Here is a 24,458-nt window from a genome sequence, read left to right as displayed (position 1 = left end):
TGTCACAGAGAATGCCAGAAGCTTGGCGCCACTTCATTCATCTGGCTTGGATTCGATGGTTCACATCTTCATCAATACCCCCATCCTCCTGCACCATTGACTCCAAATATCGAAATGTGTCCTTCTGAGGTACCACCTACCCATCAAGGCTAACATCCTCCTCCTCACATCTAGTAGTACTGAAATCGCACATCATGTACTCGGTTTTAGTTCTACTAAGCCTAAACCCTTTCGATTCCAAGGTTTGTCTCCACAACTCTAACTTCCTATTTACCCCGGTCCGACAATCATCAACTAGAAACACATCATCCGCAAAGAGCATACACCATGGGATATCTCCCTGTATATCCCTTGTGACCTCATCCATCACCAAGGCAAAAAGATAAGGGCTCAAAGTTGACACCTGATGCAGTCCTATCTTAATCGGGAAGTCATCAGTGTCGACATCACTTGTTCGAACACTTGTCACAACATTATCATACATGTCCTTGATGAGGGTAATGTACTTTGCTGGGACTTTGTGTTTCTCCAGGCCCACCACATGACATTCCGTAGTATCTTATCATAGGACTTCTCCAAGTCAATGAACACCATATGCAAGTCCTTCTTTTGCTCCCTGTATCTCTGCATAAGTTGTCATACCAAGAAAATAGCTTCCATGGTCGACCTCCCAGGCATGAAGCCAAACTGATGTTTGGTCACGCTTGTCATTCTTCTTAAGTGGTGCTGAATGACTCTCTCCCATAACTTCATTGTATGGCTCATCAACTAAATTCCACGGTAATTAGTACAACTCTGAACATCCCCGTTGTTCTTGAAGATTGGTACTAATATACTCCTTCTCCATTTTTCTGGCATCTTGTTTGCCCTAAAAATGAGGTTGAAAAGCTTGGTTAGCCATACTATCGCTTTGTCCCCGAGGCCTTTCCACGCCTCAATGGGGATACAATCAGGGCCCATCGCCTTGCGTCCTTTCATCCTTCTTAAAGCCTCTTTGACCTCAGACTCCTGGATTCACCGCACAAAACGCATGCTGGCCTATTAATATCCTAAGATATCCACCTCATAGAATATCTTTTTCTAACTTATCCATGTGTGCCTATTCATTGGTGTATTTTCGTCACCTTCTATCCAACTAGTGGCAGCGCGATCTATTTGTGTACATCGCAAGCACCAGATAACGATGGTTCAAGATAGGGAGAGGATGATTGCAGCATCGCCAAAAGTAGAAAAGCACAGCTACACCTAGACCTAATTTATGTGATGGCTATATGGAAAGAATGTAATAGAAGAGTATATATTTAGGCAAGCTTTTTTTATGAAATAGCATATATGCGCGCGCACATACACATACACCCCACAACATGTCCACATATAGTGCATGACATTCCACTCTAACATTCTTGACATGTCCAAAAGAACTTCTAAATCCGAGCCAAAAGAAAAAAAGTTATAGCATTTCATCACCAAACACTATAAAATAATGGCAAGACAATAAGAAAATCTCTAATTACAATAATTGCAAGAAAACACACTGAAATAGTGTATACTTATTTTTTGACTATATAAGAGAATAGTTGTCTGTAATTTAATCCTTCATTTCGTCCAGCGCAGACCTTGGTCGAGCTGATCTATCCTTAATTTTTGCTTCCGAATGGAAGTTAAGTAAATAACAATTGCGTCCTTGTCAAATGTCGTAGAAACGTACTAACATTTTCCTTCCATATGCCTATGCCCCCCAGGTACAATTCATGGGTGTTAGTAAAAACCTGCAGACGAAGTTAGTGGCACGCCTACCAAAGAATCCCCAATAAAGAATCAAAAGGTTGATGGTTGATCTAACACCACATATGCTTCCACGGTGAAGAATGTGCTCGGGTAGATGATAGGGGAATGTCGGTCCCAGTTCTTCGATATTTGACAAAAAGGATGAAGTAGTCATCGACTTAATTTCTTCTCCAGAGCATGAATGATGGATTGATCAACTCGGCCAGTTCTTCTCTAGATGAAATGATGTATGAAGAAGAATGCTATGAACTTCCTTGCAGTTACTGAATAATGATATTTTTTAATTATCTTGGCATGTTAATTTCGTCTTGCTTGTTGTTGAAATGGTATTAAAAACCTTGTTTTCATTGGGACTTAAACAAGTTATTTTGGAGATATCAAGAATGTTAAATTCTGGAAGGAATGTACTCTCATTGTTCGACATGCTGTTTGTGCATATATGCTTGGCACTTTTTTTGTTTTAGGCAGAGGAATTGACATCATTATTATGGTAAGTGTGCGATGCATGTGAGGGTGTTTCTATTTTCAAGCTAAGTTAAGAATTATTTATTTTCTTTGTAGGCAGAAGCAATGAACATCTCATATTGTAGGCATAATTCTATTTTTGAAATATTTCTTTCAAGTTGTGCCATGTAGGGATGTTTATTTATTACTAGTTTCTTGCAGTTGGTCGGATACTTTTGTGCTCCTTTTGTGTACCAATGCTTCCGTTTTATTGGTGGGCTTTGTAATATTTATAGCAACATTGTCTAGAATTAAGTAACCATGTGTATTTTCTGGGTCAATGCTCACTTTAGCTTGAAAACTCCTTCCACAACCAAGGTGTCTAGCTTGCATGTGTCTATAAGAGAGCGAAAGTGTTGTTGTTATTTCTCCGGTGCTTCTAGGGTGCTTTCTTATCCCCTCATGCAGAGGTTCACATTTTAGGTATGTAATACACACGTAAAAGGTTTTACAACCATAGTATTGATTACGGAGAGTGATCACTTGAATTACTTCTGATGCAAATTTTAATAGCCTCTAGCATATCTTGGCCTGACCTTCAACCAGGTTGGGAGCTTTGTTAGGATGGGCTGCTATCGAAGGCAGCCTAGATCCTGCAGTCATCCTTGCACTGTATACTGCTGGTATATACATATCAGGTATTTTTCTAGTGGTGTTCTTTCGTATGTAAATTGATCAAAAACATCTTATCGAATGTTCGTCGTTTTTGATGGTGGTATCTAAAATTCTGAATACACCCAGGACAAAGAAGATGAGCTCAAAGTAGGTATAAGTCCACAACGTTAAGGTTTGGAGATTCGGCAAAGCAATGGATCAGTGCCTTTGGTGCTGCATCAATTGGCAGCTTGGCGCTCAGTGGCTGGCCACACTGCTGATCTTGGTTGATTATCAGACGGCAGAGTGTTCTATGAAGAATAAACTGTTTTTGACATAACATTGACTACATACTTTAATCATGTGGGATAGGATAGAATGGCCCTACTACCCTGTTCTGACAGCCGCAGCTTCACAGTTGGCATGGTAGATTTCAACCGTCGACTTATCTGATCGCGGAGATTGCAACAGAAAGTATGTTTCTTCACATTGAAACCATGGAGATTTAGAACAAATGGTGTGTTCATTGGTTTGTTAATTAGACGTACCATTACTGGAATTTACTGGAATTTTGTTCGGGTGACTTGCATCGTTATACATATGTCTAATCCCTACTCTGCTGGTTTGTCTCAAATAAGTGGTTTGGAGCTCTGGTATTTACTGGAGTTTTGTTCGGTTGACTTGCATCGTTATACATACATGCATACATAGGTATATTTTTCTGTAGGATTTTGATAGTTCTGATAGAACCAGTACATATTTATGACTAGTACGAGAAGGACAGTCAGACTATTTTAACCTTGTGATCTGCTAGATGTAGTCTACTACAGACTGAACATCTGCAATTTTTTCTCTCTCTGCCGTAACATGTGCTTTTCTCAGTTTATTTTTTTTGCGGGGTGAAAGGGAGTTTTATTCCAAAATTATAGGGTTACAATCCCAAGCCAACTGCTCCTCACAACATGGAGGACTCGAGTTCAACCATACTGCAGTACAACACTCGGTACGGCTATAATGTGCCAAGAGATGTGCTACCATATGCTGCTCTCTACCAATTTTACAAGGAACAAACTCCCTAACATCCAAGTAAGCTTTAATCTCAGCACCAAGATGACCATAGGCTGATCTGGATAGTGTGTCACCAGTAAGAGTTGCCAATGCATTTGAAGAATCCGATTGGACCCTCACCGACTTATCTGAATGTTGGATGGCCAAAGCCATGCCTTGCATGATTGCATGCATTTCCGCTTCAAGGGCGTCATTACAATGAAAGATGTACCTATATGCCGCAAAGATCATAGAACCATCATCGTTCCGCGGTACCATTCCGGTAGAAGCGCGCCCGTCCTGGCTCGAAAAAGAACCAGCAACAGAGAGGGCTACCCAACCAGCTGCAGGCCGAGGCCATGGTACAGGTGTTGACAACCTTTTACTACTCACCACACGGCCTTCCTCCGAAATTGGCATCTTCCCTTTTATTATTTCTTTCATAGTAAGATTTCTTGCTAAATGAAGTGACTTGTAATAGCTATCCAAATAGTCAACTGTTGCATGAACCGGGGTCTCACCCTTTCCATGAGTCATGTCGTTCCGTAGCTGCCATATTCGCCAAATGTTCATAATCACCAAGTCCTAGTATGTTCTGAACACTTTAATAGTAGTTGCAAGAGCCAATCCTTCCCTGAATCAATTAGTAGTGCATCATCAGGCAATGGACAAATCTTGCGTGGACCTTCCCAGACTTGTCGAGCATGCATATGCATGCATGTTATAAGGGCATGAAAACTACTATCTTTCTCCTTGCCACTTATAAATCTTCGGAAATGTTAAAAATCTGATGTCATATTTTTGCTAAAAATCTAATGATTAGATTTGCCATGCAAAAAAAATTCCATGCTTGTGTATAAGAATTGCCATATTCTATGGTGAAAATTGTCATGTAGCATAAAAAATCAACAGAAAAATTGCCATCTTGGAGCATTTTCCTTAATTTACATATTTTTATAAAGTTTAAAGGCTTTTCATAAATTATAGAGGTCTTAGAGCAGTTAACTGAATATATGATCATTTCACACAAATTAAGGCATTGTGTGTGAATATTAGAGCATTTCCCTGAATTTAACTTATTACATTGCATTTTTGCTGAATTTATATATAGCTTTTCATTCATTATATATGTTCAAGCAAGCACAAACTAGTGCACTTGCCCTGCCCCAGGCCCCAGCAACAACAACACGCTCTCAGACTCAAGCAGCAGCAACACATCTCAAACTGCTACATCTTCAGTGCCTGCATGCACAAGCTAACAAGTTTAAACCTCCTAAAAAGATTTGCAACTGTTGATGTTGTGCCATCTTCAGTCCCAACTCAACATCTGCTATCAGAGAGAGAGATAAAGAGGGGCAAACAGGAGAAGCGATGCATCTTCAGTGCCAACCTATTCCTGTTCACATGTTGTTCTTGTTGTCTAAGATGTAATTGCCCTTTTTTATGTTCGCCAATGTTGTCACACATCTATGGAAATGCCAGGAATATTTGTTGTTACATTGCTATAAAAATGCCAGAAATATTTTTGCTATATGTACAACATTATCATCTCTCGTCTCCCATATCTGCCCCAATAGTAGCAATCTCTTCATTCTTCTCTTTCCGTTGATCTTGCAGAGCAACAAGAAGCTCTTCTCTTCTTGTCTGTTCTTGAGAGCGAGTCACATTTTCATCATAACGCAGCCCCTAAGCTTCATCGCATAAACCGCCAAACAGATCACTAAGAAACATCGTCAACGTCCAATCATGTCATTCAACATACCCACACCCACTTGTATGTTCATTTGTCTGAACAGAAATCAATCAGAACTGACGGGGAGAAAAAAGCAGAAACCCAGAAGATTGTAGCATGTCTGCATTTTTGGCCTCAAACGGCCGCAAGGTCCAAATTAGACTAGGACTTTTAGATGAAATTAGACTAGGATTTGATGGTTTAGAGTGCTAATTTTAGGGAATCAAATGTTAAGTTCCGATTTGGCTAACCTCTACAAGTTCAAGGTTTAAAATGAACCTTACTTGCTAAAAGAAAAAAAGTTGGGTGCAAAGCGTGGCATGTACGTCCATGGCTATAGGCCAACTTCCAGTGGGATGTTTGGAAAGAATCAAATGAGGATTTAATCAGTAAATCAAAAGGGAACCCAGATAATACTAGGAGTAGCTCTGAGAAAATGGAAATATGTATACTATGCTTTAAAAAAAAAGAACAACTCGTAAGCATCAATGATGTGAACTGTGTGTTGCGCTAAGCATAGATACAGAGCTCTTTGATCTGGGCTTTGTAGGGTGAATATAGATTTAAGGGGGAAATGACAAATGGTATGGATCATCAGGACAATTCCCGCCACAGCGAATGATTAAGCTGTAACACGTGCAAGTGCCAGAAGATACACAATTTTTCAGCAAAAAACATTTAGCCAGTAAATGAAACCCTTGCAGTAACGCTAGAGTAACCTGTTTGTTTGTACAAGAACGAATCAGAAAACGTTATCTACCAAACTTAACAGCACAAAACTTTTCCAACTAGACCATTGTACTGTCATAACACAAAAATGGCATATCAGCAACAAGCACATAAACACCAAACCTTCAAGCTACTGTAAAGCAACTCTATCGGCTGACTTCCGATGCATTTCCACCAAAAGAAAAAGATGCAACAGAGCAAAACAAACATCTTCTCTATCAGTTGCTCATGCTTGCTTTCTTGATCGCGGTAAGGTTCCTTTTGAGAGAATTGACAGCAGATAGCATCTGTAGTTTCTCCCCATCGTGTTTTCGATTCGTCTTCTTAGAAGATGCATCATCTGGATTCCCCGGAGGTAATTCCTCCACAGGCGGTTCACTGTCCAATGTGCCTGCATCTGCATGTGCACCCTTCTTCCTGGCTTGTTTTCGCATGAAGGTGGCACTCCTGCGCAAAAGCATTCACGGTAAGCATAAATTAACACTATGGAGATCATGCAGATTATACACAAGCAGGATAGGGATATGATGATTATGGAATCTGGTGGCACCTCTTATTCTGGGGATCAGTAGGATCCAATGCAAATAGATGATTCGCCAACATGGTTTGAACCTCGGGTCGTCTGTGCTAATATCGATCACATGAAGTTTGTCCTCGACACAATCCTTGCCCTTTTTTGCCCTTCTTACTCTTGCACTTTATGTTGTAACCCTTTTACACCAATGGTTGTATCCTGGTCAGCAGCAACCAAGAGCTCCAACTCTTCTTTAGTTGCTTCTAGCTCAAAATGTTCCTCTGCAAGCTTCTTGTCCTTTCCTTTCCCTTTGGTCTTCTTCACCTTCTATTGCTTGATTGGCTTAACTTCTTCATCATCCTTTTCATCCTCAAAGAAATCATCATTTCCATGAGCACTATCTTCCTCACTATACTCATCATCATCCTTTGACGACCTCTTCCTAGCTTTACACTTCTCCTTCATTTTTTCTTGATGCATCTCCCAGACAATCTTCGTCTCGGTGCTCTTTCTCTCAAGGATATGTTTGCTGAGGTCCGCAAACTCCACGTTGAATGTTATCTCCATGTCCTGGTCATCAGTTTTTTCCTCATCAGATTTATCTCCTTGTAGTAAAAGAGCCAATCTTTCCTTGTTTGTTAACTTTCTTTTCCCTACACCATTTGGCAGAGACCCGTCACTGAAATGGTCTACATCATCATCTGATGCAAAGTCATAACTTGGTAAAAATATTCTAGGGTCATCTAACTGCAACAGAAAAAAAATGATAGGTGGTCTATGGACCTGTATGTTATTTTTATTATTTCTAGTGTTCCTTGTACCGAAGTAAATAGCATAAATCGACCACAATTAGGGCTAGGGTTCCGGAAAACTACCACTTATTCAAAATTTGCAAAAACATACCACAAAGTTGGTTTTTGATTTCAACAAACCCAACTGACCATGTGGTTTAAAATTGATCCGGTTTATGATAGGTCAGGTTTGTTCCTAAACAAACCGTTTGTTTTACTGGTTCTTTGACTATTAACTTACATCTCGGGACCACATGTAATCTCTCTCTCTTCCTTCCTCTTCTCTTTCTTCTCTCCCTCTCTTTCCGCTCACAAAATGGAATGATGAGCTGATCATGCAGTTTTACTCCACTGCCCATTTCTATCCAGTTGGGAGGATAATATGGATGTCTGAGGGTACTAGGTACCAGTCCATAGTTGAAGAATGGGCCAAGCTGATAAATGCCCCTGAAGAACATGAAGATGACTTGGATGTGTATGCCACCAAGAAGAAATATCACAACACTATGGCCAACATGTACAAGGAGATCCCAGATAAAGCTTTGGAGACTCACAAGCTTGGATCAGTACATTACCTGTTGTCTGGTCTGCCTACCATCAAATGGATCCTTAGGCACACATTGCTACCCAAGTCAGGAGGTCACAAGATGATCAGAGGACATGCTATCAATTAGCTACACTTGTTTGATGTGCCTCAGAAGTTCAAGGTCATGCGTCTGATTGTAGAGACAATCAAAAGGACAGCTGCTGACCAGAAGAGAAGCTGTGGATATGCTCCACACATTCAGGAGCTCATAAACTCCAAGATGGGCACATGTACATACTTGTTGGACAAGGAGCACCTTCCTCTGCATCCTGATTTTGAAGATAACACTGTTGTGATGAATGAGGAAGAGCCCACATCTGTGCAAGCACATGAGAAGAAAGAGAAGGCAAGGGCAGAGAAAGCTGCAAGGATGCCAACTGTTAAAGAGGCATCTCAAGTGTTCTTGAAGACCAAGAAAGATCAACTTGGATATCTGATCCAATCCACTTTGAGGATTGAGAAGGGCTTGGCCACCCTGACTCAAAACCAGGAGAGCTTGGAGAGGATCATTGAGCAGAAATTCTATGATCTTGACGTCAAAGTAACTGAGATTCAGTCAGCAGTTGAGCAACTTCAGGAGGAAGTGGAGGAGAAGAAGGGAAAGTCAACTACAGATGGTTTTGCTAGAGTGCCCCGAAGCCATAGGTCTGCTGTAGTGCCAGTCACATATACTAGAGCCACAGCATCAGCACCAGCAGCTATAGCTCCAGTGCCACCTCCAGCAGCCACGCCACCAGCTCCAGCTAGATCAACAGAAGCGTTCGTCCTTGGAGTCATCTCTACACCACCTCATGAAGGCCAAGCTTGAGAGACGGTTTAGCACTATGCATTTTTTTAACTTTTTGGTAACTTGTTGCCAAAGGGGGAGAAAAATGTATAGATCATAGGCTTCGAGAGAGAGTGTTGCTTTTTATCTCTCTTGCTATTTTGGTTGAACTTCTCGATTGTGTGCTTGTGTGAGATACTTTTTCTCCTGGTTTGATCATGTGTTTGATCATATGCTACCCTTAATGCTTGTTGGCCGATATTATCTCTTATATCCTTATATGATCATTCACTTGCTTGGTGATGAGTGCATGCTTTGAGTTTCTATCATTTTGAGCGCTCGACCAAGATGTATGTGACATGGAAGACACTACAAAAAAAACACACTTCTGTGATGATACATGTTTGTCACAGTAGGTCACGTTTTCTGTCATGCATGTACATCCATGACAAATTTATGATAGAATCAAGATAGTCATACCTGTGCTGTCGTAGAAGTGTTACATGACATTACCAAAATTATCATCACGGAAGTGTCCACTCCCATGACAAAAAATCGCGCGTCACAGAAGTGCTTTCGTCAAGGGTGACCGACACGTGGCATCCACTGTAACGGAACGCCGTTAAGCTATCAGGTCGGGTTTTGGATCCGATAACCCGTTAACAGCCCCGACCAATGGGGATTTTCCACGTGTAAAACCATCACTGGCTGGAGGAAACACGTGTCGGCTCACCGTTGGGACAGATGTCATCCACTCATTGGACCCAAAGCGCCTATGATATGTCGACACGTGGCACGTCCCAACAGAGGCCCATTCCTGTGAAAAGGCCGGCCCATTTGACTTGGTCAAAAGGTGGCGGGCCGGCACACGACAAGCCTGTTAACGGCCTATTCGCATATAGCCCATTTACAGCCTGCTAACCCAGGGCCCGTTTACGGCCTACCGAATTAGGCCCAGTAGCGTCATCTGGGCCGTCCAATATAATTCCAGCCCGTTTTAACTTCCAACCCATGTATGGCCCATGATGTCTTTTGGCCCATATGAGGCCCTTAGTAACCCTCGGCCCATTAACGGCCCGTGGTAAAACTGACCCGTAATGAACAGGGTATCACTTTATACCCATTAACGGCCCATTATTCCGTTGGGCAGTTTCCAGCCCATGTTATCTTTCGGCCTTCTCAGGGTCCATTTATTCTTGGGCTCATTTCCAGCATTCGTTTACTTTCGGCTCGTTACTGTCATTTTCTGCTTGTGGGCCAAATACAGCCCGTGGTTACAGTCGGCCCGTTTGTGGCCCGTTAATACGTTGGCCCGTTTTCATAGCGTCATCAAATACGGCCTATTAACGACGGCCCGTTATGGTCGGCCCATGAACGGACGATTTCAACTCTAGCCCATTTACGGCCATAATGTGGTCTGTTATTGGCCCATGTTTGGCCAACCGATCATACGGCCCGTAGAAGGCCCATTGATGATACGGCCCATAGAAGGCCCACTGTGTCTACGCCCCGTAGAAGGCCCACTGTGTCTACGCCCCGTAGAAGGCCCATTGTTTCTACGGCCCTTAGAAGGCCCACTGTTTCTACGGCCCGTAGGAGGCCCATGTTAACTATAGTAAATATGTAGCCCATTGTTAATGTGGCCTAGTTTTAAAAAATAGGTTATTGCAGCCACTATCAAACCGCAGAAAAAGAACTACACTAACTACAAGAAAACAAATAAACAAGGCAACGGAAATAAATAAGCAAGCCACTTACGCTAGGCTATCACGTCTATTACACATATTACATCCACTGGGCATCAAAGTTCGCCACAAGTGCAAATATAGGGAACAAAGCAACATATAAACGCCGCAGCAAAACAAGTCCAGAACTAAAACCACTTCAGAAGATCTCAAGAAACAATATCCTGGGTACCCATAATGCTGGCAAGATGCTTAGGAAGCTTATTAACTTTCTCTTGTTTGGCGCATAACATCTGATCAATGTCTTTCAACTTGAAGTTGAGACTCAAGAAGCCGAACTGATTCAGGCAGCGAGTTCGAAGAGCTGGTGCCAGCAGTAGTAGCCAGTAACTCGAACACTACATCAAGACAGGACTTTGGGGTTGTCTCAGTGTCTTCAATATAGTTTTTATCAGCTTTCTTGGAGAACAACAAGGATGTCTCACTATCTTGAACCTGATCTGCATTACTTCCTTTACCATTGCATAATGGGGTACTCTTCTCCAATATTTTATCCGCGTTCTAGAAGAGAAACAAACAAACACATCACAGGTTTACAATGTAGTATATGAAACTCATTTTGGTAAACCAGTTAAGTAGTAAGGTGGACAGGATAACAGCATGAAACAAACATATATCTATGTAGTATGGTCACTGTATGGTCTATATCATTCTAGTTTATGTTGCCAAATCAAGATAGATACAGTTCGAATCATATCTATTTAAGACAAAGCAGCATAGACAAAATATAAGTGTGGGAAACTACACAACAATAACAACACTTGTAATGTGCATGGCATGAGAACATAACTGTTTATTCAATTGAAACTGAAATCAACATAGAGCAAGTTAGAACAGCAAACACGTTAAAGAAACAGGTTTAAAACATACCTGTTGCGCCATTGGAGTTTCAATTGCATCCTTCAAATTTGAAATTAGTTGGTATGAGTAAATACAGTGATGCAAGAGCAAAGTAGTATGAACCATAGCTACGGAACCTGACCTGAGAACAATTCTTCTTCTGCTTTAAGCGTTGACTTGGGGTTCGGAGTGGTGGTCCTCGTGCTTTGGGCACTGCAGTTGCCTTACTAATTGCTCGTGTTTGGGTGCTCTGTGGTGGAGACGGTGTTGTGTCAATGGGAACTAGGTTACTATCTGCTGGGCTTGGGGTTAGAAGGGGTGTATCTGGTTCTCTGTCCAACTGAGTAGGGGTACAATCTGCGTGAGTCTGGGTTATGTGTGGTGGGGCTGGTTCTTGGGCAAGTACAACCGTGGTTCTATCTCCATCGACAGGTAGCACGATCTTTTCTGAAGACCGTGTTTTTACTCCCACAGATACTGCCACACCCCCTACAATTGAAATGACTGATAAACAAGAAAAGTAATTGAATGTACAGACATTGTAAGATAGACAGGTGCAATGGATAGTAGGGAAGAAAACAGGGCATGAAATAATTCACATTTATGTTGTCTAACCAAACAGAATAGCAGGACATAATTTCAAATATATGATGGTTGATTAAACAGGATAGCATGACACAATTTCACATGTTTGATGGCTAACTAAATAGGATAGAATGACATACTTCAAAATATGATGACTATGTAAACGGGATGACATGATATAACTATACGATGTGTCTATTAAAGTGGTTGGCATGCCATAAATCACAAACATGCCGTCGATGGAAACATGATGGCATGATATAATTCACGGATAGAATGACATAATTCAAAATATGATGACTATGTGAACAGGATGAGATGATATAACTATATTATGTCTTTAGAAAATGGGTTGGCATGCCATAATTCAGATACATGCTGTCTATGTAAACATCATGGCATGATATAATTCAAATATATGATTTATATACTAAGGAAGTGAGCAGAGGGCAATCGCATATATGATGTGTCAACTAAGGAGATGGCATTCAATATCGTGTATATGATGTAAAAACTAAGCATTACAATACAACATATGCATGATATGAGTAATATAACCCTGCCAAGTTTGAGCATACGCCTCAGGGGGATAATAGGACTGGTCATCTGCCTCTGAATCCTCCTCTGAAGAGCTATCGGTAGCCAACAACATATCTGCTTCACCAGGTAGCATTGTCTACTCCGAAGACCTTGTTTTCACTCCAGATTTCTCCATCACCAATTCAAATTCCTGATGCACAGGAAGAGCAGTTGGATATACAAACACTGTCGACAAAAGCAATGAGAAATACAAAAAAAGGACGGCATGATATACTTCACATATATGACGCTTGGCTAAACAGCATGGCATTGCATAATTCACATATATAATGCCTTGCAACAAGATAGCATTGCATAATTCACATATATAATGTCTTGCAAAAAGATGGCATTGCATAATTCACATATATGGTAATTAGACACTAAACAGGTGGCATTCACACAAATCATGTCTAAACTAAGCAAATGACGTAGCAATGCAAGATACCATACGCACGATATGAGCAACATAACCCTGCCAAGTTAGAGCATGCACCTCGGGGGGGGGGGGAATAGGACTGGTCATATGTCTCTGAATCCTCCTCTGAGGAGCTATCTGTAACCAGCAAGACATGCGCTTCGTCAGATAGCATTGTCTCCTCTGAAGACCTTGTTTCCACTCCAGATTTTTCCATGACCGTGCCGAATGGCTGATGCACAGGAAGAGTAATTGAATGTACTAAAATTGTTGACAAATTTAACACGTAATAAAAAATGATGTCATGATATAATTCACATATAAGATGACTGGCTAACCAGGGTGGCATTGCAAAATTCACATATATGATGCCTGGCTTAACAAGATGGCATTGCATGATTCACATATACAATAAAGAAACTAAACAGATGGCATTGACACAAAGCATGTCTAAACTAAGCAGATGACATCTTTGATGTATACAATAAGCAATGCAAGGCACCATATGCATGATATTACCAACATCAGCATGCCAAATTAGAGTGAAGACCTCATGGGGTAAATAGGAGTGGTCTTTTGCTTCTGAATCGCCCTCAGAACAGTTATCTTCCTCTTGATTACGATCCGAAATGGGTGGAGGGGGGACTGCCTTTGCACCCACCATGGAGCGACGTCTGCATGAAATTTTATTGCCACGCAAGGCTCGTCTCTTTTGCTCTCCATGTTCAGTTCCATTGTGTACAATAACTGACATGCATAGGAATAAAACATAGTGAGATTATGTAAGGAGTGCATGCACAAATCCAGAGTGAAGGTAGCAAACTATGGATAGACCCAAAACCAATGATAGCAGGCAGATAATAGCTTTAGTTAAAAAATACAGATAATGGCACCTTTAATGTTTGTTTGCACCCAACATGAAACTCATAGTAGACACCCGAGATTAACCAGATAGTAGAAAGATAGTACTGATTGCTGCCCCAATATGTACCCCACAACCATTTAAAAACTCAAGTTTCAGCATAAGTTTGGACCTGAGTCGGAGTCTAATAGGTGAACACGACGATAAAGTAGCATGTCATCATATTAAGCGATGCATAACGTAAGCAGACACGGAAGAGTGCGACCTCTCTTGTGGACCCGTGTAGTCCTCAAGGTCATCTGCTCAGTTGATGATGGTAATGCAGTTGTCGTGGCTGCCGGCGGCAGGGAAGAAGATCTGAGGCGGCGAAAGACAGTCTGGAGAGCGGATCCTTGCTATGGTGAACCCTTCCATCGTTGGAGCAGCTGAGCTAGGGTGGAACACAGCACCGCAGGAGCAGGACAAACCACACAAGGTTTTCTTTGACACATATCTGTAACAGAAGTAATTGTGTAAGGGCTTGTTTGAATTTGAGGATTCTAACAATACAGGGATAGGAAATAGACAGGAATAGGATAGGAATGCACATCCAAAACAGAGAATTTAAAAACACAGGATTTCTGCCAATCTGGGTGTTTGGTTCACAAGAATTGGAAGATCATAGGATGCAAAGAAGCATGTTGAGATTAAGTCAAACCACAAGAAGTGTACAACCTCTTTGGTGAAGCCATGTCGATCTCAGCGTGATTGGGTTGGCCGGTGAGGATGCTCCGGCTGACTTGGCTGTCAAAGGAGGGGAAGAAGATCTTAGGCGTGTGGAGATGGAGCCCGAGGTACTGCTCCGCTGTGATGGAGGGTTTCGTCGTTGGAGCAGCTCCGGTGAGTTGTACGACGCCGAGGCTGAAGCATGATAAGAGAGACAACGTTAACCTGAGTGGAATTCTAATAGCATCTCCAATAGATGATGTAAAATAGATAACCACGAAGTGCTAGATGTATATATCAGCCGCTCATCTCTGAACTTAACTGTCGAAACTGAATTTAACTGTCGAAACTGAACTTAACTGTCGAAACTGAATTTTGCTGTGGAAACTGAATTTTACTGTCGAAACTGAACGCACTAGAGGTGAGGCTACAAGTCAGTCGACTGACTTTTTCATCTCTGGTCAGTCGATTTTGCAGCCGTTGGATACGAAATCAAGGGCCTGCAGTTCATCTTCAACCTCCACCCCCCTGAGCCGCCAGCCACCACCGGCCAAACAGCCGCCCCGCCCGCCCGCGGCCGGCGGTGCGCCGCCTCGCCCGCCCCGAAAACACTCCCCACCGCCGGTCCACCGCTGCCCCGGCCATCCCTGTAGGCCCCCCCTGTGCCGAGCTTTTTCTCCGGCGATCCCCACGCCACCGCCCCACCACCGTCGGTGACCACCGCCCCCACCCTAAACCCTAAGATAGATAGTGGGGTACCTCTCCGGCGAGCCCCCCTCCTCGCTGCGGCTGGTTCTTCCTTAACCCGGCGAGCCCCCCACCCCCTGAAAATCGACTGACCCAAAAGTCGACTTAGTCGACTGAAGTGTAGCTAAATCGGAGCAGCATCGCAAGCAAGAGCAAGAGCGAGAGCAGCAGCGCGAGCAAGAGCAAGAGCGAGAGTAGCAGCGCGAGCAAGAGCAAGAGCGCGAGTAGACCAGGCAGGGGACCGAGAGCAAGAGCACATCAGCAGTGCTAGCGAAAGCTAAAGCAGCAGCAGCTCCTACTGATGTGGACGTCGCCGCCGAGGGAGCGACGCCGTGGAGGAAGTGGCCGGCGACGCTGCCGTGGATGGAGCCACGCCGTGTCGGCTCGGGGCCGAGCGCCGGCACCACCGTGAGATCGAATCAAGAAGAAAATGCGGCGATTAGTGTACAACCTCTTTGGTGGCGCCGATTAGGCCGCAGCTTCATCCGAGGAAACGGTGATGATGATGCTCTTCCGGTGGTGCAGGTGAAGACGACGGTGTGGGAATGGAGGTGGCGCGAAAGACGAGGGGAACGTCGGGGCAGCTCCTTGGAGGTGGAGATGGGGTGGCTGAACCGGCGGGACGACCAGATCGACGACAGATCCTCATCCGGTATGGTGGATGAGGGACGTCGAGGTGTTGCTGTGTACGACGTCGTCGGGGAAGAGGCTCCGGCTTGGTGGCAGACGGAGGAGGGTGTGGGGCTTCGCGGGTTTTGCTGGCCTTGGTGTACGAATGGGTGGGCGGATGGGATGTGAGTGGGGAACCATGGCTTAGGGACGCGCTTGTCTGAAATGTGGGGTAAGTTACGAAAGTACCCCCACCGATTTGAGGCGGTTCTTTTGGTTCAGGGGTGTCACGGGCATTTCGCGTGTCGGGATTTCACAGGAGGTGGGAGTTTTCGCGCGCGTTGTAATTTTGGAATAGCAAGGCGCGGGTTGAGATGGAGGGAGTTGTCGGAGCACAACGAGACAAAATATATCTTAATATTTCGGGCTAACAAGGCGCGGGTTGAAATTTCTGGACAAGCATAACGTGTACTGTACCAAATCAATTCGCACTACAAATGTCATTCAAAACTTTGAATTCATGTTATGTTCAATTAAAATATTTCGCTACGTGTATAATGCATGTAACCTAGTACTCAAATGAACGTTTTAGTGCATTCCAAACGTATATACTACCGCTTCAATATGAACTAAATTTGAATTCGTTTCTCTATTTGAATAAGATCTACAATAATGATTGTTGTGAAGTCAAAGCATTTGAATTAGTTTCTTTGTTTTAGTAAGATCTATAATCGTCATTATTGTCAAGTTAAACCATCGTTTGTGTATTATCTTCACAGCACACCACATGATTAGTCTCGAGTTACATATGAACTATGTGTACTATATGAACTCGAACTCGATTTCTTGAATCCACTTTATGTTGATTTCAAATCATAGTACATTTCAAGCTCTAGCTAGATCTTCACAAACTAAACCATGTCTCATATGTATAATGTGTTTATCACATTATGTATGGTGCCCCGCCCCCTACGCCTACATGTATTTAGATGTGAGTTGCAAACACCACACATTACCACAAATTCAAATAAAATGTGAGAATGTTCAATATATAGTATTGTTTAGATTGTTCGATATTTAGTTGTAAGCTGCAAACGCCACACATTATTACAAATTCAAATAAAATGTGAGATTGTTCGATGTATAGTATGGTTTAGATTGTTCGACATTTAGATGTGAGTTGCAAACGCAATGCATTATCACATTATGGTATAACATGTGCAAAACCACAACACATGTATCACCGCTATATTCATGCATGCATATGTTTAAAATACTATGATCTCCTATTTAAATATATGAATCCACTTTCATACCATATTATGCTCTTTGTTAGTCTCTTACACCCACACAATCCTCTAACCTTTGTAGCTACCACTAACTTTCTCTCGTGCATGCACACACCCTCCTCGCCCTTCCCCTCCCTCAGCATTCTATCCATCGTGCACATTCATTTTTTTCTTTAGGTCGTTCTCCCACAGTCTCCACAACTCCTTTCCGAGACACACCGAATGATAAACGTCTCCAGTGATGCCTGCCTACAACATACACACGCACCTTCAATCTCCTCCTTTATGTGTCCTTGCCTCGTGTCTCTCATACGGTCCCACACACGTGTAAACTCTCGCCCCTCTTTTCATCGATCTCACAACCGCACACTCCTCCCTCTATCTAGCTAGTAGCTGGGCTTCTCGCACCACCTCCTAGCTCCATTCTCTCTGTCTATCCGTCTCGCCGGGCCTTACTTGCCTCTAACAAATGGACGTACACCGACCGATCTCCCGCTATACATATAACTAGCTAGGTCCTTATAACTCGTTTTTCCCCACGCGTCGATCGATCTACCTCATTAGTTATGTCTCTCCCTTTCTCCGACAAACAATAATTGATCTATCGATCTAATTAGGTTTGCTTACCAAACACATGGTTCCCCTTCGTCAACCATGGATGTGTCCCGACAGGTCTATCACGCACAGTCACACACAGAAACACATCCCCACTCTTATTGATAATATTGCAGTTCCACCCTCAGTTTATCTAGTAGGCCTCTCCCACCATCTTTGAGAAGCAACTCCATCACCCATCCAGCACTCTACCCCTCTCCCTCCCTCTCTCTCTCTCTGTCCCATCCTATTTCCCGTCCTTCAGTTATGGATGGATGTCGACCGATCTCCCTCAAGACATAGCTGGGTCTCTCCTTCTCAACACATATACGAGTCGTTCTACCTCTATAGTTAGGCCTCTGCCTATCCCTCCCCCCACCCCCTCCCACACACACACCGATACATCGAGCGCTCTAGTCATGTCTCCCTGCCACACATAAACTTGACCTGTGCCCTCTGACATTCCGGTAGCTAGGTCAGTCGCCCTATATCTTTGACTTGCACACACACACAATTTCGATGGCTCTCTTCATCGATCTCGCACCCACCCACTTGATCCTCTCTTCGACTCTATCGATATCTATGAACCCTCCTCTTCTCGTGGATCGCCCGACCCTCTATCTATGATAGGGATAGGCCTCCATTTCACACACATTGCATCAAAAATTTGTTTCAGATGTCATCGACACATATTCCCACAAATACATTCACGAAATCAACCTCCCCCCCATACAAAAAACACTCACGAACCGCACAAGCCATTTGTCTAGGTTTGTATCTCTCACACACACCCACGTAGGTGGGGGACGTGCGCGAAGAGAAGAGGTGCACGCACGGCGCACGTACTCCCGTCTCTTTCCCAACCACACCCACGCGGGTACACGGTGTTGCTCTTTTGATGTGTCCCGTCAACTCGCAGAACGAGGAGAAGCTTGCTTAGTACGCCGTATCCCCCCGCCCACGGGCGCGGTGGCTCGCAGGATGAGGTGAAGCTTGCTTACTATGCCTTACGGCCGCTCCCTCGCCCACGTGCGCGGTGGCTCGCAGGAGGAGGGTAAAATTTTAGGGCCCGTTCGATACAAAGGATTTTCATAGGAGACTTCAAAGGAACAAATTCCTATGGAAAATTTTGCTAGGTTGCGTTCTGAATAGAGGAAACATGAATAGTGAACCAAAGGAATTTTTGTCCTCTAGCGCTGATTCCAGAGGAAAGTAAAAATCTACCCGAAGTTCATGTTTTGGGCGGAAGACCGAGGCAAGCCCTATTAACAACGTGAGGAGCCTGGGACTTGCGCTGCACATCCAGATTAAAAATTTACTACTGCTTGTACTAGCGTTTGGAGACAAAGGCAGCTAGTGTTCATTGCTGAATAAACTATGCATCAGGCTATCCTTCATGTCAGATGCAGTAGGCTAGCTTCCTGTGTTTTTCGCGCGGTCACCCGAACACATTTTTTCAGGCTTCCCTTTGTTTTCTAGATCCTATGGTTTGCGCTCATCTTCCTTTTTCATTCCTACATTTTCACAAATTCCTATGTTTTAAGTCCTTTTGTTCCGAACAGAGCCTTACTAGTACTCCCTCCATTTACTCCTTGTCCCTACCTTGGTTAGAGAGATTATCATATTGTTTGGAATATATGTCCTTTAGTAGATTTCAATATGAACTACTAGTACATACTCCAAACACTGATGTATATAGACGTATTTTAGAGTGTAGATTCACTCATTTTGCTCTTTATGTAGTCCATATTGAAACAGACGTAATAGTACACACTCTCCCTTGCCCCTCGACCCTCGCCACGTGGTGGACGTGTAGCAATTCATTCGGTCTCATATAGCCAGAACGATATATATACTTCAGTACCATTATTGCTCGACTTCCCGAAGAGGCGAAGAGCCAATCGCAAGGTTAATAGTTTGGAGATGCCAAGCGCAAGGTTTATAGGAGAACGAGTAGTAGGTGTCGTGTCATTTATAAATAAAGTTTTTTTCTTCAATGGCACGTACGCAATATAAATAGGTTCATATGGAGAGAAAAGGAAACCGCTCCACTATATACATAGGCAGGACGAGCCTACACGGTTTCTTGTTGGGGTTGCTCTCTTCAGTTTTCACACTCTCTCGCACAAAACCACTGTGGCCACATCTCTAACATCCCAGCGGATCACGTCCGCCGGGGGAAGGGGTGGATGCTTAGTGTAGATGCGATCGCCGTCGCCGACGGCGAAAACCCACTGTCGGCACGTCCCGATCAGGGGTCCCCGCCATTCTCTCTCACAAAGCCGATGAGGTTGCCTTCGTCCATTGCTCACTGCCGCGATGTGGGTAGTTGCCTCCTCCCGCCGCCCTCCTCTAGGTTGAGCTACGTCCCGACATCCCTCAGGTACAACTCCCTTTACAGCCGGCTTGCACCACTGCTCCAGCTGCCTACATCACTCCATGTGGATATTTCTCTACTTCTTTGCCCCGCACATACCTCTACTGGCTTTTACGTACTGTATTGTTGATGAGTTTATGTCTCATCAACTAGTCCCAGTAATCTTATTCTAATCATGCTTCTTCAATTTCTTTGCCACAGGGATGCTCATCTTGATTTTGGTGAAACTGCACAAAATGATCCGATGGTCAAAGGGTTGCAAACTTCATTTCTTAGGAAGCGCCGACGTTGCCAGCAAATTAAAGCCTGGTTAGGGTTTATGGTTCAAGGGCTGGGGACTGCATGGATCATTTTTTTCTTTAGCTGTCTCTGTTTCAATGGCTAGGGACTGCATGAGTAGTAGTAGTATTGTACGCCTTACGCCCGCTCCCTCGCCCACGCGCGCGGTGGCTCGCAGGACGAGGAGAAAATTTTACTACTCCCTCTGTTTACTCCTCGTCCCTACTACCTTGGTTAGAGAGATTATCATATTGTTTGGAATATATATGTCCTTTAGTAGATTTCAATATGAACTACTAGTACATACTCCAAACACTGATGTATATAGACGTATTTTAGAGTGTAGATTCACTCATTTTGCTCAGTATGTAGCATAAAGTTGAGACACTTATTTTGGAACGGAGGGAGTACATATTTGCTATGATCTGTCAATCATTGAGATGCAATAGCATGCATGTTAGTCTCCTTTGTATTTGATGAAATGTTGCAACGGGCAACCTTGGACGCAAGATACATGTAACAGAAGCTGGAAGCTTCATAGCATTGTACTATCTCGCTGATAAATTACAGTACGTACTATACAAGTACTTTCTCCATTCCTAAATATAAGTATTGTAGAGATTTCACCATGAACCACATACGGATGTATATAGATGCATTTTAAGTGTAGATTCATTCATTTTGTTCCATATGTAGTCCACCTAGTGGAATCTCTACAAAGACATATATTTAGGAACGGAGGGAGTACTATGTAAAGAGTTAGGTGTCGCACGGTGTCCAGAAAATATGGTGATAGTGTGAGGTGGGCCATGTAATCACTGAGCCTGCATGTTTTCACCGCTCTTGCACTCCTCCGCCGTAAGAATGGAGAAAATTGTAATATAGTAGTACCTCCTTTTGCCGAAAGCGTGGGACATCCAGTGGTCCTACCACCTCAGTAATAATGACCAATCAGCCGTCAAATCACATAGACCCAATAGTAAGTTGGACGGACGAAGCAACCATCACTCTTGAATCCGCTTCTCCCTTCAACGCAGGCACCAGTGAGAGGTCGCGTCCACTCTGCCCGGGCATGAATGCGGCACTGATTCTTTGTAGCGGCGCTGACCGTTTCAGGCGGGAAGCACGCGCGGGAAATGGAGGGGCTTTGGGTGGGCCAGGCTGGTCAGGAGCGGGCGTGGCAGCTGTCCGCCTGTCCCTACCGGACGCCCTGAAACGAGAGGATGCACCGACTCTCGCGGCTAGAATCGTACTCTACACACCATCTCTCTATAGGAGTAGGTCGATCTGTCGCTCTCTCTAACACACACATGTTGTTAAACACACACACACACACATGCACACGCACACGCACACATAGGTTCATAGAATAGGAAAATCGTGCGAGTGCACAACCACAAGAAGTGAGACAAATGGAGTACGTACAAGAAGAGAAGAGGTGACGAATATTCCATCAAACCTGGACTGAGGAGTAGTACTCCCTCCGTCTAGGTGTTAAGTCATCCGACGGAAATCAGATATTCCCAAAATGTTTAGGCGTCGTCCATTAACTTCGCATCTCAATCCCCTCCCGGCCTCGTTTCTAGCGAGCGTTATTACTTGGGGAGCGTTTGGATCCTTAGCAAGAACAGCTCATAGCACATCCGGGCAAGGTTAGGCGTTTGGAACTGTTAAAATATGTTAGCTTTTGTGGGCCAGCTAGCTTGGGTGGACTAGAAAAACCTTGCTAGCTCAGGAGAGCCAGATCGGCTCGCTTCCGACGTCAAACTTCGCGTAGTAGTAACATAGACTAGTAACATATACATGTTGTACTAGTCCAAGTTACTCACCACTATGACCAGCCTAAGCAATGTAACCAAACGCTCCTTACTCTGCCTTGTTATCTCCCCCGGAAACCCAATGCATGGAGCACAACTACGCGTTGATCAGTCAAGAAATCAAAGTCGGCTTGCATGCGAGTTAATACGTGGCCCTGCATGGTAGCTAAAATGACATCTCTTAGTTGTTTGGATTAATTGTTGCGTTTAGAGACAGAAATCAGGGCTTTGATTGGAGGAATGACCGGTCATGTTTCTCCTTCTCCTCCAATCTGCTTGCACCTTGGTCCCGCTGCACCTTCTAACATGACTTATTACACCTAGACGGAGGGAGTCGTACGAGATACAGTGGCACACTGACTTAGGTCGAATACAAGTGCCCAAAATTGTGTGCATGTTATAATAAGGATTCACTTAAAATAGTACGTGAGCGAACAGAGGCATCAATTGGACAGTGTTCCCGAGCAGTAGCGAGATGTGTGAGGTAAGATACACCACTGGCGCTTTTAATTTTTCTTATTAATTTGTTTGTTTCACCCTCTGACTGGTGGGACCCAACGTACTACGTGGAGAGAGGTAAGGTGACTCAGGCTTCATTATTTCTGCACCACTATGGATAGTCTTACCACCAAAGCCACATGACACAATTTTGATTTAAATCCCAATGACTCCCACACACACAAAAAAACACGGCATGTTTGTCACATGAATGCAGGAATGTATAAAAGGTTATTTTCCTCTCGTTGAACATAATGGGAGGGTTGTGTAGCTGGTTAGCCTGTTCGCTCATCAAACTTGAGGTGTGGGGTTCGATAACTACACTTGAGCATAATTCGTGCCAGGAGGATTCTTTGACTGATCAAAATGGATGGATACGGAGCTATACGATCTCGTAGTGACAGTGTGGAAAGCCTGGGCATCGCCTAAGGTGATGTTTTTTGCGCGTCTTGCCATCCAGGACCGGATTTGGACCGCTGATTGCCTAGCACGCTGGGGTTGGCCGAATTGTCATCTTTGCCCCCTCTGCAAACGGGAGCCGGAGTCTGGACTACACCTCTTCGTCAAGTGTCATTTCACCCTTCGCCTTCGGAATTTGGTCAACGGGTGGCTAAACCTTGACAACCTTGACACTTCGACATGGCACCTTCAGGACTCCATTAAGGATTGGTGGGTGAGCCAATCGAGTTTGTGCACTCCCAACAGGAAAGCCATGGCATCCCTCACCATGCTCATCGGATGGACCATTTGGAATGAGAGGAACGCATGCATTTTCCGCAACAAGAGCATGCCACCCCCAATTCTGCTAAGCAACATCAAGAGTGAAGCCCTCACCTGGGTCACCGCCGGGGCTAAGAAGCTAGGTACTATAATACCGGGAGAGTAACACCACTTTGTATTTGTTGGCCTCATGTAAAAACTCTATTCTCTCTTAATTAATATATGAGGCAAATCTTTTGCCTCGGTTTGAAAAAAAATCACCTCATCACGTATAAGCTGCAGCCTCGGCGCTTGTTTTCTAGGGTTTGCACTCTTCACACTCTCTCTAGTATATATATACACGTTGGAGCCTCAACGCTTGTAGTTGCTCTCTTCACACTCTCTCACCCTCTCCAGATCTAAACAAGACTTCGTTGGCCTCTCTCTCTCCCCTCACTGCTGGTCTGCTTGTAGTTGCTCTCTTCACACTCTCTCACCCTCTCCAGATCTAAACAAGACTTCGTTGGCCTCTCTCTCTCCCCTCACTGCTGGTCAAAGAGCCGGCAGGATCCGTCCGCCTGGAAGGGAAGGAAGCTTAACGCTGTCGCCGTCGGCGAGGGAGGGAATCCACTACCGGCGCAGATGTTCACTTTCACCCAGCGGCGGGGCGGGAGGGCCGCCGACCCCTTCTTCTTCGCCGCTGTACATAGTGTGGGTCGAACGGCCTCCGGTCGCCCACCGAACCACACCCCAAGAACCTTAAG

At 44.1% G+C, this 24,458-nt stretch overlaps 1 pseudogene; it reads left to right on the top strand.

Annotated features, from left to right (window-relative positions):
• Positions 1–2,553: 2,553 nt before the first annotated feature.
• LOC123120234 (4-hydroxybenzoate polyprenyltransferase, mitochondrial-like) lies at positions 2,554–3,721 on the top strand (annotated as a pseudogene).
• Positions 3,722–24,458: the final 20,737 nt, after the last annotated feature.

This window comes from Triticum aestivum, chromosome 5D (genome assembly GCF_018294505.1).
Source record: "Triticum aestivum cultivar Chinese Spring chromosome 5D, IWGSC CS RefSeq v2.1, whole genome shotgun sequence".
Classification (NCBI taxonomy): Eukaryota; Viridiplantae; Streptophyta; class Magnoliopsida; order Poales; family Poaceae; genus Triticum; species Triticum aestivum.
This window is presented reverse-complemented; position numbering and strand designations above follow the sequence as displayed.